Below are 14,965 nucleotides of genomic sequence, written 5' to 3'. Positions count from 1 at the left end.
TCATATAGAATAATCCGGATTAATTAACATTAGAACCAGTATAAGAACAAATTCATGTGCGTGCAAAAGTTTGTAACTTTTTTCCTGTGCGTTTAAGCAAAATCCACACAATTAGGCCTGTTATTGAATGAGGTCCACTGTTTGTATTTTTTACATATCATTGAACTTAACCTTATTGTTTGCCCACTTATGTCTGAGCTAGTTTTACTTGTAGGTCTAGGTACTCATGCATCAGATGGAGGATTTTGGATCGTCTCACTTTGGTTGCGTCGCGTTTCTGGAACTGACTGCCACATCAAGTAGGTACTTCAAGCTTGACTTGCTCTGAAAGGTACATTCCTTATTACAGAATTTACATTTTTATTTAAATAATCCCACCCAAATTAACACGCTAAGTCAAAAGCCATAATTTTAAACCTATCGTGTCACGATAGGCCATGTGACATGAGAACCAGTGGTGTTAAAGTACATCATCATTAACATAAAGCCTGACAAGCCTTCAAATGTCAAGTTTAAATATGTTCATGTTGTGTACAATTGAAAGTTTTTTTAAATAAAATAAACTTTTTTTTTTTACCTTGTGCAATATTACTAAACTAGTAAGTTAGAGACTAATTATGTTAATAATAATTATGCTAATAAATGTTAAATGGAAAAATTGAAAGAGGATGATATCACAACAGCTGTGTGAAGTGAAAAAAAATTCTTAAAATATTGCAATGCGATTAACAGCAGGCAAATTTTGTCTTAAAATATTTTAAGCATTTGACTCATGCTGAAGTGACTGAACTAAAGTAGAGTCAAATAGATAATGCTAAATAACAGTTTTAAATAACACAATATACTACTGTTTAAAATAGGTATAGAGCTCTTAAAAAGTTTAGAAAGAGGTAACCTAAACAACACCAGAGTTCAGAAAAGCCTGTTCTGGTCAAGTAAAAAAAATTCTCATCAAAATATTTTACTTTAAACCTAAAACTTCTTTAGAGAAATTTAGGGGATCACTGAGAATCTTCTGATGGAAATGCTGTAGCTGTTGGCAGTCAAAACTAATTTCTGTGGTGTCAGTGAACACATTCTTTAAGAGATTTTGCAAAAGGTTATTAAATACAACATTGCATGGACATGTTGCACTGCAGGGAAGCACACACACACACGCGCACACTGCTTTTGGAGGATGCTGAGGTTTATTTTGGCAGTTGTCATGACGTTGTGTGGTTTCACATGTGGTGAAAGAGAGGGGGAGGGATACCCTTTTCATAGCAAAGATGCTTATTTAACATTTCCGGTCAATCATAACCATGTCAACTTCACTGCATGCACAGACAGACAGACACACAAAACATTTATCCCATACACACAAACCAAGCCAGAAAAAAGATTGCTATCTTAAACTCACCTTCAACTCCTTGGTCAGTGACTTTGTTTTAATTTCTCACAGGAGACTGCTCACCTATGTGTACCGTGCTAGAGGAATATGTGTGGTCAGAAATAAAGCGCGTTCCACAATTAGAGATCAAAACTGCAGGAAACTGGGCTTTAATTACTGGGATAGTTCCTGAGCATATGCAGAACAAATGTCTTTGTTGTAACAGCACAGAACTTCACAGCAAGGTGCGACTTGTGGCCAAAGTAAACATATGAACATGGAGCCCTGCATATTTTATGAGCAATTCATCTCGTTGTTTAAGGGACCCAGTTTTCTGTAATCTTGCTGTCAAGATTCAGTATTTCCACCATTATCTTACATGTGCTGAATCCAAATAGGTCATACAGCAATGTGTGGCAAAACCTTGTGTTGCCTGTTATATTTCAGGGGGATGCTGTAAAGTACTTGTAAATATTCTCTTACAATACACATTTTTTTGTAGTTTCAGAAAGCATCTGCACAAACTTGAGCCCATTTTCTACACCAGATCTTTTATAGGTCCATAGATGTAATGGCAAATTCTAAGCACGTATAAGAAACGATAGGTTTTTATAGCTAACTACTCAACAAATAGCAATGTATGTGTGCTTGACTCATTTGGTCAGGTATAAATATATACCTGTCAGAAAATAGTTTTTCCTCTAAACTCTATGCCCATATTTGTGCTTGGGATTTGTTGTTCCAAATGATCATGTGACATGTGCATCTTTATTACATCACTATTCTTGTTATATTTTTTCCAGCTGCAGGAAGGACTTTTTTTTACATATATTGCTTCAATACAGCAAAGTAATAAAAACATTAAATTTTTCAACAATAGGCTTATAAGATGAATTAACAAAAGGATGAACAGTGTCTAAAAGCAGGCCTGATTGAATCAATAATGTCAAAAAATTTACATTTAATTTTCAATCATCAACTTTTTTTATTTACAGTAAAGGAAAGGAAAGGAAATGACCAGTCACAGTCAGGCCAATTAAAGTAATCACAAAATAATTATTCTCTCATCATTTACTCACCCATTCCGTTTCAAACTCGTATTACTTTCTTTTTTCCATGGAACACAAAGTATCCATACAATGCAAGTAAATGGAGACCAACACTGACAAAAAAAAATCTAATTGTGATTATTAGGGCTGTCATGAATATGAAATTTGGCTGGTGAATAATTGTCAAACAAATAATTGCGATTAGGGCTGTGCCGATTAATTGTCTCATTTAAGGGATTTCATGATTAATTGTCATACACCTAAAGAAGTCATATTTACATATTTATCAATTAAATCGGGATAAACTGATTTTCTTTCAAAGGCTTTAAAAAGGTATTAATGACATGAAAAATAAAATAAATATAAAAATATGTCTGTTTGGTCAACTTTAGTTTTGCATTTACACTTGTTTTTTGTATGCCATTAGCACGGCGTGTATGAACCAGGAACATTTGCCATTACACGATCGTTTAAAATGAAACTGGAGCGCTTTGCATTCAGTATCAAAGTTTATACTTGTTTGTTTATACTTTCATGGGAGTTTGGCATGAGCCTCTGCTGACAGCGTGCATCACGCACTCTTCAGAACAGGATCTGGTTGATTTCCGCAGTGCGGCTCAGTTACGTTCGGACCCAGAGTTCAACTAAATGACACACAAATGCGACGTTGATGGCATTTATACAGTATATTAGCTTAAAATGACCTTATTTGGGCATTAAAATGTGATTGGAATTTGAATCCCCAATAATCGTGGTTGTCACATATAACCGTGGTTCGATTAAATAACCGTGATCAGACAGTTATTTAATAATCGCGACAGGCCTAGTGATTATTTTGAAGAAAAAATTTGTGATTGTGATTTGAACTGCGATATGATAAAAACAACTATTTTTATTATTATTTTAGAATTTGTTTTTATAATTAAACGATGTTTGCCCATGCTTTACTGCCGACTGGAACGCACTTGAATCCTCTAAAATGAATCAAACTAAATAAATAAATAAAACAGTGAAACCGAAGAGGGAAAAAGCATTACATTCACATTGCATCTGCAACTTCTTGTCGAATTTGTAAAAGGATCAGTTCACTTTTCATCTTAATTTTTTGGAAACCCAGTTAACTTGAATATTATATTATTGCAAATTATTATAGAAATATATTATTGCATAATAATAATAATAATAATATTTTTGTATTATTACTATAATTTGTATCGTGTTGGCGCGGTTACTCACCTCAATCTGGGTGGTGGAGGACAAGTCTCAGTTGCCTCCGCTTCTGAGACAGTCAATCTGCGAATCTTATCACGTGGCTCGTTGTCCATGACACCGTGGAGACTTACCACATGCTCCATTGAGAGTGAGAAACACTAATCGTGACCACGAAGGAGGTTACCCCATGTGACTTTACACTCCCTAGCAACCAGGCCCATTTGATTGCTTTGAAGACCTGGCTGGAGACACTCAGCACAGCATTCATTTTTTTTTATAATTTCTTAACCTGCTGTGCAGTCCGGTTAAACCCACAAGCCTTTATTTTGGCAGAAGCTTTTATTTTGGAAACTGAAGGGATGGAAGTTTCTGTTGTTTGTAGTTGAGTTGACAACAGCCTTTTAATGAAGTGAAATGCTGTCATCTCCCTTGGTGTCAACATTCTCATGGGGTTATTTTAGATGTGTATAGTAAATTGTAGTGGCCAAACATAGAGGTATGTGAAATTACACACATGTGCATTTAAAGAAAATCTGGGGTGCTTTAAAAAAAAAAAAAAAAAAAAAAAAGCACTCCTCGCACGTTAGCACACTGAACCGAACTAAGAGCACTAGATAGAGTATGTGAGTATGGCGCACAGAAATACTCTGAAACCACTTGTATAATACACTGATACCATTTACATGTATTCAAGAAAGTACTACACACTACAGACAAAAACAGCTGTGTACACAGATGCAGCACAGCGGGCATCGCGTTGAGAATATTTATTTAATTAAATCGCAATTTTTTGGGGAACTTTTCCTATAAGGGTAGTTAAAGTTACATTAATTAGGCAGCTGTCAGCAGCATACACCAGAATGTCCATGCATGCAGTAAAAGCCCACCTAGCATTATTGTGAAAACAACACCGTGGACAAGGAAAATGCATAAAAAAGTGAATAATGAATGTGGTTATATTGGACTGAGGGCAGAGTGGCTGTGGTAATGGACTGGTGAATTTTTAATTTGCTTCTACATTCTACCTGCCAGCAGCATGTATGAAATCCAAAGAAAACCTCTTGCTGTCTAGGTTTTAATGAAGTAATTGCTTTAAAAGTGCTTTCTTATAGAGCTTTTGGTGCAGCTACGAATGTGTTTGCCATTCTGTTTGCAATTGGTATAAAAGCAGTCCATCCTAATTTGCAGAAATGAACTGCTGTTGGTGACATATACACTCACCTAAAGGATTATTAGGAACACCTGTTAAATTTCTCATTAATGCAATTATCTAATCAACCAATCACATGGCAGTTGCTTCAATGCATTTAGGGGTGTGGTCCTGGTCAAGACAATCTCCTGAACTCCAAACAATGTCAGAATGGGAAAGAAAGGTGATTTAAGCAATTTTGAGCATGGCATGGTTGTTGGTGCCAGACGGGCCGGTCTGAGTATTTCACAATCTGCTCAGTTACTGGGATTTTCACGCACAACCATTTCTAGGGTTTACAAAGAATGGTGTGAAAAGGGAAAAACATCCAGTATGCGACAGTCCTGTGGGTGAAAATGCCTTGTTGATGCTAGAGGTCAGAGGAGAATGGGCCGACTGATTCAAGCTGATAGAAGAGCAACTTTGCCTGAAATAACCACTCATTACAACCGAGGTATGCAGCAAAGCATTTGTGAAGCCACAACACGCACAACCTTGAGGCGGATGGGCTACAACAGCAGAAGACCCTACCGGGTACCACTCATCTCCACTACAAATAGGAAAAAGAGGCTACAATTTGCAAGAGCTCACCAAAATTGGACAGTTGAAGACTGGAAAAATGTTGCCTGGTCTGATGAGTCTCGATTTCTGTGGAGACATTCAGATGGTAGAGTCAGAATTTGGCGTAAACAGAATGAGAACATGGATCCATCATGCCTTGTTACCACTGTGCAGGTTGGTGGTGGTGGTGTAATGGTGTGGGGGATGTTTTCTTGGCACACTTTAGGCCCCTTAGTGCCAATTGGGCATCGTTTAAATGCCACGGCCTACCTGAGCATTGTTTCTGACCATGTCCATCCCTTTATGGCCACCATGTACCCATCCTCTGATGGCTACTTCCAGCAGGATAATGCACGATGTCACAAAGCTCGAATCATTTCAAATTGGTTTCTTGAACATGACAATGAGTTCACTGTACTAAAATGGCCCCCACAGTCACCAGATCTCAACCCAATAGAGCATCTTTGGGATGTGGTGGAACTGGAGCTTCGTGCCCTGGATGTGCATCCCACAAATCTCCATCAACTGCAAGATGCTATCCTATCAATATGGGCCAACATTTCTAAAGAATGCTTTCAGCACCTTGTTGAATCAACAAGGCAGTTCTGAAGGCGAAAGGGGGTCAAATACAGTATTAGTATGGTGTTCCTAATAATCCTTTAGGTGAGTGTAATTTGCATCTTTGCATATTCCTTGTCCCACTCATTTTATGTAATGCATTCCTCAAAGCTTCTTTTTCCCAAATAAATTGCCTTCACAGAACAGCTTGCATTCTTCGCGTCTCTTGTAATGCATTCAAGGCTGACGAACGTAAGTGATGTTTTGGTGACGTTGGTTTGTTTATTTGGTTACTTCTCTTCCTGAGTTGTTACCAAGCTGCAGTTGTAAACAGCTGCTGCCATTACTCACGGTGGTACTTTCATTGACGACACAAACTTTCGTCGGTTTGAACCCAAAAGTACAATGTCAAAAGAGACCTGCAGGAGGGAGGGGGTGAAATGGAACTCTGGTTCGGACTAGGCAGTCAAACCAGTTTGAAAAAAGCCTTAGCAGTATGGCTCAGCGAGAATATATTATGAAATCATAGCAGAACAGAATTGCTATCAATGGAATCTGCCATTTTGTAACAACAGAAAAAAAATGTGTTAATGAAAAAAGCAGCACAAATCATTTTCACTTACAAGGTAGTGCGCTTTAGAGCTAGTCGCATGACATTTCTCATTCTCTCTTTCAAAAAGTTATGATTAGTTACATGTGTAACTTCAGATCAGATAAATCTATCCCTTTTCTTGATTACGTAGAACTTGTCCCACCTTCCTATTAACTGTGTAAGTATGTTGCACAATAATGATCTTTGCCTAAAATGATTATAGTTTACCAAGCAGGTAAACAGCCTGAACTGTTTTGGTTAGCAAATCAAAATATCTTTATAAGGCTCATTTGCGAAACCTTGTTGCTCAACTCTTATAGGAAATTGGTGCCTTGTGGTTCAGATAATTAATACAAGACACAACTATGTGTTATAAGTGTAACAATATTGTTATGACATTCTGACCTCTTTCCAGTCCAAATCAGTCCTACTCATCTGGGATGACAAACTTATGCCATAAAGGAAGTGCTGTTTTAGTTTATAGGTGCTTTCGTTGTTTCTCAAGTAAATGAAAGGAAACAATGAAATACCATAATGACGGATCCCTCTGGTATTCTTGACCATGTCAAGATCGATTCTACTTGATTTAAATCTGCAATTAAGTACATGCAGCATGACCATGATTTCCAAACAACTCCACAATTACTTTCACACAAAACGCTCTCCATATCTCTCCCCATTTCTCCCATTGTACCTTTCAACATGTTGCTTTACCTGCACAACAACTTTTCCATGTTTTTCCTCTAGTCATCCTCCTTTCCTGTCTCTCATTTGGCTCATTCCTTCCCCTTGTCAACCTGGGGAGGTGACTGTGGTGTGACTCACTTGTTCCTTGAGTTGTTGTGTAGTGGAGGGAGTGAGTCCCATCTCCTGCCCTCCCCTTGTTTCAGAAGCCTTGAGCCCATCCTGCAAATTCTTAGGGCTATAAGCCCACATAAACCCATATACACATGGCATGGGGTTTTGTGGATCGCTGTGAGGATAGAATTCCATTAGGATGGATGAAGAAGAAGAGATTATAAAGAGAGGGAACGGCAAACATTTCAGACTTTTTAGGATCCTTGAAATGACCCAAAGTGGCCCATTTAGTCTTGCCCTTCATAAACTGGAGAAACATTATTGCATGCTTTGCATGAAGATAACATCACACTGCAATATATGTATTTTGATCTTAGTCATGACTGATTTATAAAGTCATGATCCTGAGTTTCCACAGTCATGGCAACTTGGAAATATTAGGGAATTTAAAAATGTGATTTACTGCCCTGGAAAAGCCATGCACATTTTTAGAATGAACACATTTTTCTTGTTATACTTGGATCTAAAATATTTAATTGGCTAGAAATCTTGTAAATACAATCTCTATGAAATGGTTTTAAAATCCTTATCCTCTAATCATGAACAACTGGAACAGTAAGACTTCTAAAAGATTTTTCTAACAAAATGTTTTTTCTGAAAGTTTAACAATTGTTGTGACTTCTAAAGTCACAGATAAGCCTATTTTTTTTTTTTTCTTTCATTAAGAAGTAGGAAGCTCACCTTAGTGGTTAATTTAGAGATGGTTTTAATTTAGTTATTTAATTTAGGTTAATTAAGTTTAGAGATGGTGGCTCCAAATAGTCCAGACTCCGTTATTCCTTCAGCCACCTCTCAGTGCCTCGTAATGGAGAGTTGTGGTTTCTGTGGTTATTCAGTTGGCCCAGAGATTTGTAGCCCTCATCGTTAAATAGTTATGAATGTTGTCTCTTTTCCCAATGGCAGATCTCTTTAAACCATGGTCCACCCTCTCCACATTAAATTGATTGATGAGATTTATCGGCATATGATGGTAGATTTCTAATCTGCTGCAACAGCTGCGTGTGTGTGAGATGCTTGAGATGACCTTTGGGGCAAGGGCGCAGCCTGGAGGGATGGAGTGGACGGTGAGATGGAGTGAAGCTTCTGATGAAGCTTATCGTTACATAAACACATGATGTTAGGGCCTTGGAGGAACATGGTATGGTTGTGTGTGTTTCAGAGGGAAAGACAATATGGTGTGTAGAGTTTCAGAGTGTGAATGAGGAGCATGTGATGATTTTGTGTACATCTGAATGCATCATATGCAAGCCCAAATGGTATCAGAACTTAGCAGATTTCTTTGATATAGATCAATATACACTCACTGGCCACTTTATTAGGTACAATTGTACATCTACATATTAATTTGATTATCTAATCAGCCAATCGTGTGGCAGCAGTGTAATGTATAAAATAATGCAGATATGGGTCTGGAGCTTCAGTTAATGTTCACATCAACCATCAGAATGGGGAAAAATGTAATCTCTGTGATTTGGACCATGACATGATTATTAGTTCCAGACGAGCTGGATTGAGTATTTCTGTAGCTGCTGATCTCCTGGGATTTTCACACACAACAGTCTCTAGAGTGTAAAGAGTTTCAGTACTAAAAACATCCAGCGAGCGGCAGTTCTGTGAATGAAAACGGCTTGTTAATGACAGGGGTCAGAGGAGGATGGCCAGATTGGTCCAAGCTGACAGAAAAGTGACAGTAACCGAAAAAAAAAAAAACATGCATTACAACAGTGCTATGCAGAAAAGCATTTCTGATCATACAACACGTTGAACACGTTGGCGAATGGGCTACAGTAGCAGAAGACCCCTCTGGGTACCACTACTGTAAGTTAAGGAAACAGGAAACTGAGGCTGCTGTGGGCACAGGCTCACCAAAACAGGACTGTAGACTGGAAAAACATAGCCTGTTCTGACAAATCTGGATTTCTTCTGAAGTACACAAATGGTAGGCCCACAGCAGCCTCATTTTTATGTTCTTGGCTGACAGAAGTGGAACCCAACGTGGTCTTCTTCTGTTGTAACCCATCCAACCTCAAGGTTCAACATGTGCATTCTGATATGCTATTCTGCTCACTGCAATTGTACAGGGGTTACCGGAGTTATTGAAGCCTTTCTGTCAGCTCCAACTTGTCTGGCCATTCTTCGTTGACCTCTGTCATCAACAAGACGTTTTTGTATTTTTTTAGTTTTTTCACACCATTCTCTATACACACTATAGACTGTTGCGTCAAATCCCAGGAGATCAGCAGTTACAGAAATATTCAAACCAGCCCATCTGGCACCATCTATCATGCCATGGTCTAAATCACTGAGATAATTTTTTTCCCCATTCTGATGGTTGATGTGAACTGAAGCTCCTAACCAATATCTGCATGATTTTATACATTACAATGCTATCACACAATTGGCTGATTATGTAATCGCATGAATAAGTAGATGTACAGGTGTTCCTGATTAAGTGGCTGGTGGGTGTTTATGTATATGCATATACATGCACCGATCAGCCACAACATTAAAACCATCTGCCTAATATTGTGTAGGTCCCTTAAAACAGCGACAACACTATTCTTCTCACCACAATTGTACAGAGCGGTTATCTGAGTTACCATAGACTTTGTCAGTTCGAACCAATTTGGCCATTCTCTGTTGACATCTCTCATCAACAAGGTGTTTCCATCCGCAGAACTGCCGCTCACTGGATGTTTTTTGTTTTTAGCACCATTCAGAGTAAATTCTAGAGAATGTTGTGCATGAAATTCCCAGAAGATCAGCAGTTACAGAAATACTCAAACCAGCCCATCTGGCACCAACAATCACCCAAGTGATTATCTAATCAGCCAGTCGTGTGACAGCAGTGCATAAAATCATGCAGATACAGGTCAGGAGCTTCAGTTAATGTTCACAGCAACCATCACAATGGGGGATAAAATGTGATCTCAGTGATTTGGACTGTGGCATGATTGTTGGTGCCAGGCGGGCTGGTTTGATTATTTCTGTAACTTGATTATTTCACACACAAAAGTCTCTAGAATTTACTCCGAAATTGGTGCCAAAAACAAAAGAAACTTCCTGTGGCTCAAAAATAACCATTATTTTTACTACAATTAGGTTATTGATGCAGTTTTCCAGATTCGATTTGATATCAATTCATATGGGTTGTTTCTTACATATTAAATAAATTGTCTCCCAGCTAATGCTGGTAATTATACAGGGGACCTTTTAACTAGGGGTGTGCTCAGTCAGTTCAGTAGTTAGGGCACTAATCAGGGAGTTTTTAGGGGTGTCTCAATCACAAAATCATCCATTGCATTTAAACCTTTGGTCTAGGGATGCACCGTTACCACTTTTTATCTTCCGATATCTGAAATCTCAGTATCAGCCGATCCCGATCCGATACCAGTGTTGTTGTTTTTTTTCATAATCAGTTTAGAATATCTTTACATTATTGTGTGGAACTAATTGGGGGTACTCTGTAATATGAAAAGAAACACAAACCTCTAACTACACATTATTTCAATATAAATGTATGCAGTAGCCTATTAAGAAATAATGTATGGTTAATTAGTTTACTGTATAATGTAGCAGCAAAATGAAAAGTCTTCAGTAGAAAATAAGCCAGTTTTCTTTGCAAAACATTTTCAACTTATATCTGGACTTTAAAGGATTCAGATCAAAAAGTTTTGTTAAATTTAATTGTAAGATATCAGTCCACTTTGCATTCGCATAGTTATTTTTTGGAACCCATTCAACTTAAATGTTGTTATAATTTGTAAACAAATAATAATGATTATAACAATCAATTATTATTATATTGTATTATTATTATCATTGACATGTATTCAATTATGCACCTTTTACTTTAAAACCTTCAGGCTATTATTTTGACATTCTAAACTCTCCGGGATGTCCTGTAAAGTGTATGTAGGTGAGTTCACAGTAGTTTAATTTGCTTATTCAAATTCTGGTAAAATGTTTGGTTCTAAATGCATATTATAAGTGAACTGAACTATTGAGCATCTACATCTGAGATGCTGTTCTTGAGTAGCGCTCAAATGTTGCGCACCGCTATGAAGGCTAAAAATAGCCGCGAGTGTATCACCAGCCTGTGCGTGAGTTTGTGGAAACAGAGCACCCCTATTCAATAATGCGCTGGTGCCGCGCATACTATATATTTACTTGTTCAAGTTACTTTGCCTTTTGTGATTCACAGAGCTATTAATGGTTCTCTTATGTAATTTTTGGAGCTTGATATTAACGAACATGACTAACACACAGTATCGAGACTAATTCCAAGCCTTGTTTTCTCTTTTAAAGAGATGTTGTTGGCAATGTCTTTCATTCATAAATACCATGAAATTGAAACCATCTTTAAATATGTTTTAGTTGTTAAAACAAGGTTTAAAATACACTTTTAAACAAATAAATTATAAATAAATAAAATATATTTTTTATTTATTTATGCCATTTATCTGTTATAATAACACTGTACGTTTGAATATCTTCAGCAAAAATGAACATTAGTGTCATTTATTAGTGTCAAGCTCGTTAACGTGTCGCAGGTAATGGAGTCATAAGTGTCCCAATTTTCGGTGAATGAACACCCTTACCAGTGCCCGAATTAATGTTTGCATTATACTGATTCACAACATGGGGAGCTAGGGAGCTGAATGAGAGACAGTTTCGTACGTTACGTAAATAATAGTTTTGCAAATTATATTTTTTCTTTTTACTCATTTTGGTCACATTTGAGCTTTTTATAAATGTACAAATCCATGTATTCCATCAATAAAAATAATTGCAAATATTATATTTTGGCACATTTATATTGTTTAATGCATAATTTATACTATTTACAAGTATTTACAGTGATTTGTATAACACATGCTAAAAATCTGTACTTTGTTTAAAACTGCCATTTCTATAAAGAGCGTCTGTAAATGAGCACATATTAAAGGGGTCATGACATGAGGAATTACATTTTCCTTGATATTTTCACATATAAATGGTCATTGTAATATAAAAACATACTGTAAGTTTCAGAACTCAAAACTTCCTCTTCACTGCAAAGAGATAATTTTTTGAAAAAAAGCTGCCAAAACAACTCTTTGTCTACTTCCTCCACATCGTGATGTCACACTGGGGTAGACATTTGCATCTGACCACCTCCACAACAACACATCAACACGTACTTTACCGTATCACCTCCGTAGATAGTGAGATAGCAAGTCTGTCAAGAGTAGAGAGCCAATCATAACAGTGGGTATTTACTGTGTGTTACGAGTGTTTCTGACAGAGGGTCAGAATGAGGGTGAAAAACGATCATGTTTCCAGGCATAATGTCCATACAATGTAGTACAATTAAGAGGAATGCATATTTTATAGACTTTACCCCCGACCTAATTCCAACATACAGTGAAGTAAAAATTTAATGTTAAAAGAAAAAACACAACCTATAAATTGCACTCGTCACTGATTATGCGATTACTTCCTGGTTTCAATGCCGTATCCAAACTCAGTTCTTCCACACTGCATATGCAATGAGCTTTGGGTCATGAAACATCTGGTCTTGATGTTACACACTTTATGTATCAACAGATTTCAGTTATTAACATTTTTGGATGGATAGATGGATGATTATATTATTGTTCTTATAACTATAGTTCAGTGTTTCGCAACCTTTTTTTTCTGCCACGGCACAATTTGTACGACTTTAAAAAAATAATACGGCACACTACTATCCCACATAGGCTAACCATCGTCAATATTTTTCATCTTAGTAGCCTGTTTACTTGTAATGATTAAAATTTGGCTATGCAAAAAAAACAAAAAACACATCACATACAGTGCTTGCATTAAACTTTCTCATCGTCCGTCATTTTGATGGACAATGTCGTAAAAATTCGTCATAATCTATTATTTCCCGCCATTTTAATTTTCATATTTTAATGATACTAAGACATTTAATAGCTTTTATTTTCGTTCAAATTTTAGTCATGAACTTACAGAATGAGTATATAGCAGATTATGCATTTATTTATTTATTTATTTATGAAGAGGACAGATGAACAACAGAGACACCACATGAAGCAGATTAATGTTTTTCCCCGCAATGACATTGGAGGCATATAAAACATGACATATGAAAAACGCAATATTACAAAAAGAAAATAAGGTTCTCGCCTGTGCGTAATCAAACGCATCAAGGGAGACTGATGCTGAGATTTTGCATCTTTACCTCGGACAGACGACTTCTCGTGGCAGTTTTAATTTGGTTCTGGAGGCTGAACCCAGCGACAAGTGCCACATTGCCCTCGACATGACGTTGAGTTGAAGAAAGTGTCACAGAGGGGTGATTTTACAAGTTTGCCACATAAAAAGTGGGAGGTGTGCACAATAAACATTGAAAACGTATTTGGAAGAGAAAAAAGTTTGCAGTTACTTTGATAGCAGAAATTAATAAAAGGGCTCGTTTATGTTTAGGTTGAAGCGTTTTCTTGGTGAATTTAAATTAGTTCAATTACTGGGGTCTCTGATATTCGTAACAGATAAGGTAATATTTAATTGAAAGAAATTATGAGACATTCAATTTCTCCACAAATTTGGACTGTTTTTAAATATTTCTTGTTGCTTAGTTTTCTCAAAGACTTCGGTGTGAAGTGGCATCACTTCATAGACTTCAATGTATTCTGCAGTGCTGACGTGAGTCAACTGAAAGACCCTTAACGTGTATAAATATCACTTTTGCGCATTAATCATTGCTCTTCACAATCACAAAAGTGACCGATTATGGTTTCAAAACGGTACATTTCTCTGAAAAGTGAGGAGTTTGGATCCCTGAAATTATTCTTTTTTTGTTTTTTTCATGCATTTATTTTTTTTTGTGGAATTTGATAATTTTCCACAGCACCCCTGACAATCTTTCACGGCACACTGGTTGGGAAACACTGCTGTAGTTCATCATTTACGGTGGCTGCACATTAAGCTTGAAAAAGCCCTATCAATGATATCAGCAATGATAAGGACGTAGGCCAGACTTATGCTATAATGTGTGGTTCTGTATTATGGTTCTAAATTATGCCTCACATCTGCCTTTAACATGTTGTTTTAGAGTTTAACGTGTTATTTGTTATACTTTGAATAGTTTGGACATATTCATGTTTACCCAACATCGCACGCAACTGGAACCACACACTCAAAAATGCTAAAATACACAAACAGTCCTATTGATTTTGATTATGAGGTGCAATGTTTTAAATTATCTGAATATCAAACACTTTCATAGCAATAAGACAATGTAGGTGTATGGTTATGCTATGACCATGAGTATGAAAGTTTCCTCAGGATAATTGCATGTATGATCTAATGAGACTGTTGTACTGTACCAGCCGGGCTAATTGTCTTAGAAGATGAGATTTCCAAGCCTGAGGGAGTACCCAGTTACAGTCCAAACAATATGGAGGGCTGATTTTGTTTGTTTTTGTTCTGTTTGCAGATAGACCTGTCTCTTGCTCTCCAAAATGCAGTTTGCAGTGCTGAATGCTGCATGTCTGAGGAATTATTGCAGTTTGCATTTCCTGAAGTGC

General features: G+C 37.0%; 2 protein-coding genes across 4 annotated transcripts in view; one reads left to right on the top strand and one right to left on the bottom strand.

Annotated features, from left to right (window-relative positions):
* The window catches only part of LOC127633429 (zinc finger protein 438-like), a 72,555-nt gene that overhangs the window by 9,179 nt on the left and 48,411 nt on the right, over window positions 1–14,965 (top strand). Inside the window, exon 1 of one of the 3 annotated variants that reach the window (XM_052112510.1) lies at window positions 317–331. The exons of the other annotated variants lie outside the window; for them this stretch is intronic. The gene's annotated coding sequence lies outside the window, so the exon portion shown is untranslated. Of the gene's footprint in view, window positions 1–316; window positions 332–14,965 lie in introns of those variants that run through there. 3 annotated transcript variants of the gene reach the window in all.
* Window positions 1–14,965, bottom strand: part of LOC127633173 (medium-chain acyl-CoA ligase ACSF2, mitochondrial-like) — a 233,500-nt gene that overhangs the window by 201,550 nt on the left and 16,985 nt on the right. The window lies entirely within an intron of this gene.

Source organism: Xyrauchen texanus, chromosome 40 (genome assembly GCF_025860055.1).
Source record: "Xyrauchen texanus isolate HMW12.3.18 chromosome 40, RBS_HiC_50CHRs, whole genome shotgun sequence".
Lineage (NCBI taxonomy): Eukaryota > Metazoa > Chordata > Actinopteri > Cypriniformes > Catostomidae > Xyrauchen > Xyrauchen texanus.
This window is presented reverse-complemented; position numbering and strand designations above follow the sequence as displayed.